Source organism: Rhamphochromis longiceps, linkage group LG16 (assembly GCF_057381845.1).
Source record: "Rhamphochromis longiceps isolate RC_006_pf linkage group LG16, R_longiceps_female_GT1.1, whole genome shotgun sequence".
Lineage (NCBI taxonomy): Eukaryota > Metazoa > Chordata > Actinopteri > Cichliformes > Cichlidae > Rhamphochromis > Rhamphochromis longiceps.
The window spans coordinates 18,064,564-18,068,486 of record NC_140572.1 but is presented as its reverse complement, the minus strand read 5'-3'; positions in this window follow the sequence as shown (position 1 = coordinate 18,068,486).

The window sequence follows — 3,923 nt, the reverse complement described above, 5'->3', positions numbered from 1 at the left end:
TTCAGATCTCATAAGAACAATATGAAAGTATGAAAGCGAGACACACGCTGAAACGGTGAGTGCCATTCTCTGGTGCTGCAGAAAATGAACTACGATTACAGTTTTCTTCTCGCAACTCCTCAACAGGGGTTCTGGTGCACATGCGCCTGACATGACATAACCTTCGAGAGCAGAAGTGCAGGGCCCTGGAATTTTGGGGTCTCATAAATAAACAAATAAACACATTTCATTCGTAGAGTACTTATTCTAATTACAGCCCTGGACTTGTGCTGAGCAGTCTCTAATTTTTTCTCTGAGCACAGAGACTTGCGGAGCCGTCTGCGGCAGACCAGCAGTCGGCAGATGTAATTACCACATCATCTCTGGTCCCTTGTACGCTGAGAGAGAGAAAGAGCGAGAGGGAGATGAGGGACGGATAGGGAGAAAGAGATTGATCTTGGTAAACAATAATTAGGGTTGGGGATGGTGTATTGTGGGACGTCTACTAGGCGGGACAGAGTAAAGAGGTAAAGAAATGGGAGCGAGTAGACAGGATCAGTCTCTGGGACAGATGGGAAAAGACAGATAGTTCAAATTATTATCAAACCCCGCAGAACACTATTTCACGTATTTCTCTTCAGTATTAAATCATCCACTATCCAAATTATCAAGTAAATATTTCTTTTTTTTTTTTTTTTTTTTTTTTGGCCTGTCCCGTTTGGCTCTTTTGCCCTCAGAATTGTTGTCTAAAGGCAAAGAAAGATGCCCAACAGATTTACTTTACCAAACTGACCATCCCAGCCTTGCCGTAATGGTCCATTTGATTCACCTTTTATTGTTTATTTTATTTTCACTTACTGAATACGGGACAGACTTGACTGGGGGAAAGAAGGGGAGAAAGAAAGAGGGAAAGAGAAACAGCTGAGAAGAGGGACGGGGGAGAAGGGCAAAAGACAAAAACCAACAGAACGGGCAGAGAAAAAAAAATGCATATATCAATCACCTGGATCACCTGCTGAGAAAGAAAAAAGAAAGCAAGCAGAAGAGAACAAGAGTAATAGAATAAACAACATCACAATGATATATGGGAATATGACAGTAAATACTAAATGTTAAACATTATTGTGCAGCACATAAGATCAACAGAACACAGTGTGCTTTGAGGTAGGAGCCAAAAAGGGTGTAGTTTGTGGGTGTGATCACCCGTGTGTACACCTGTGAGCATGGACGCGCTTGTTTTTTGTTTTTTTAAAAGGTTCCTTCATGTAATAATCTGCTAGAGGGTGTGGGGGGGCCACAGCCCCGTCCTCCAGGGCTTGAAGCAGGTGTGGAGGAGATCAAAACTCCAGACATCCAGAGGCCCCCAGAACACAAGAGACCAAGGAAGACCAACAGAGGGGCAGCTGCGCCACTGTCCCGGAAAGAGCTGAGGAGAGTCCCAGATGAGGGCTCACTCAGCAGCCGCGGAGCAGAAGCCAGGGGGAGTTGCAGTGACGCGCCCGTGAGCTCCGCCGGCAGCCAGCTGCGCCTGAGTGACCGAGCCCCAGGCCGAGAGGCCGGGGGCACCCCACCTCCGAAGTGGCCCGAGCGAGCCCCAGGCTCCAGGCCCCGATAAGCGGCCGCCAAGGAGTGAGCCGGTGTGTACCTGGACGCCCATCCCCGGACACAAAGAACCACCAACGCACCGATGTCTGAGGGGGTCCGCCACTGGCAGGGGAAGTGGTGGTAGGGGGAGATAGGCCTCCAAACCTTGGAGAGCCTGAGATGTCCCCAGAGAGGTGGCGCCTGACACCCAACCTGACATATAGACACAGACATACAGGCACACACATATACAAACATCCATTCCCACCTTCATGCTCTCATATGCACTTACTCCACACTCAACCAACGTGGAGACAGACATAAAGAGACGTTGTACACACGTTGTACAGACGTTGTAAATATTTCTTGATGAAAGTCACTTAATCTGGATAACCAGTTATCCAAAAACCCAGTGTATACATTTACTGTGCTTTAAATGATCATGCCTATGTCCACATTTGCCAGCTTGCAGTCGTCTTCTTCCCTGCAATTTACTGGCTCAGTCCTACTTTTCTTGGCGTATTGTCATCACCCGCAATCAGCAGACTAGTGTGAAACCATTGGCAGGAACGTGTATCGTGCGATTCCTTGTCCTCGGTGAAGTGCAAGAGACACAAACAGAAAACACTCCTCAAACCGGGGCTTCACAGTGCTGCATTCATTCACACATTTGATTCTCAAACATCAGCGCTACGCAAAAGTAAATAGAGTAATCACTTATCTAGTTCATTTTTCATGACGGCCTGATTTTATTGCACAATCTTTACTGCTCCCACCTCAGTTCTTGAAACTAGCTTTCGTGATTCAATGTTTCCTGGAACTTTTTGGTTGAAGAGAGCTAGTGATTCAAAAAAATTCAACTTTGTGGGCTAATGATTCAAAGCTGTTTGGCTAACTTTTCTCAAATGCCTAGGGGCCAGAGACTTTAGTAGCCCTGGTTTACATTGTTTGAATTATTTGTGATGAGGCCTGATTCATCAGATTACAATCAAAGTGTGAATTTTGTTGAAATACTCACTCTGGATACTGTGATTGGCCTCAGAACTACCTTAATTCTTTATGGCATGGATTGAATAAGATGTTGGAAACATTCCTGAGATTTTAGTTCATACAGACATGATAGCATCCCACAGTTGGTGCAGATTTATCAGTGGCACATCCATGATGTGAATGTCCTGTTCCAGTACATCCCTAAGGTGCTCTTTGAACTGAATGTGGAGGCCATTTGAGTACAGGAAACTCATTGTCATGTTCAAGAAACCAGTTTGAGAATATTTGATCTTTGTGACATGGAGCCTCATCTTGCTGAAAACACCAATCAATATGACAGGCATGCTGTGGTCACAGAGGGATGGACAACGTCAGCAATAATATTCAGGTAGACCTTTGTGTTCAAATGATGCTCAGTTAGTATTGAGGCTCACAAAGTGTGCCAAGAAGATATTCATGCACCATTACAGCACCAGCAGCTTGGACTGTTGATACAAGGCTGGATGGACCCATGCTGTTATACTGTCTGTGCCAAATTAAGAAATTAAGCAGAGCCCGTGCAAATTACAGCCTCAGTTTCCTGATCTTAGCTGATAGGAGTGAAACTCAATATGGTTCTTCTGCTGGTCTAGCCCATCTACTTCAAGGTTTGATCATTTGACTTACTGTTGCCTCCCTATGAGCTTGAAGCAATTCTGACCTCTGGAATCAATAATACATTTTCTCAGAGAGAACTGCTGCTATTTTTTGCCTTTTCAAACCATTCTCCCTAAACCCTAGAGATAGTTGTGTTGGAAAATCCCAGTAGATCATCCATTTCGGAAAGACTAAGAAGAACCCATCTGGCACCAAAAGCCATTCTAACGTCACTTCAATCACCTTTCTTCCTCATCTTGATGCTCAGTTTTAACTTCAACAGGTTGTCTTGGACATGTCTACATGCCTAAACGTCATTTGCTTATTAGATATTTAACAAGCAATTGAACAGGTATACCTAATGAAGTAGACAGTGAGTTTATTTAGCCAAACACATGCTCAAATATTTGATCCTCACCGATGCAATAAACACCACAATGAAAAATAAGCTTTTTATAACAAGTTATTACACCCATTAAGCCCATTTTAAATCATTGCCATATCATTTCAAAAATAACTGCTATTATTATTATTATTATTATTATTATTATTATATTTGTTTTAATTTCTACGGTAAATTCTTGTCTCGCTAAGTCAGACTTCAGTCTCACTGGAGTCTGCCTATAACCAGTCTGAGCAAAATCATGTCACATCAAGTCTTACTACCTAATTTAGCTCTCCATCAACTTAAGAAATTACAGCGTAGGTGTAAAATATTGCAGCAACCAGAGAAG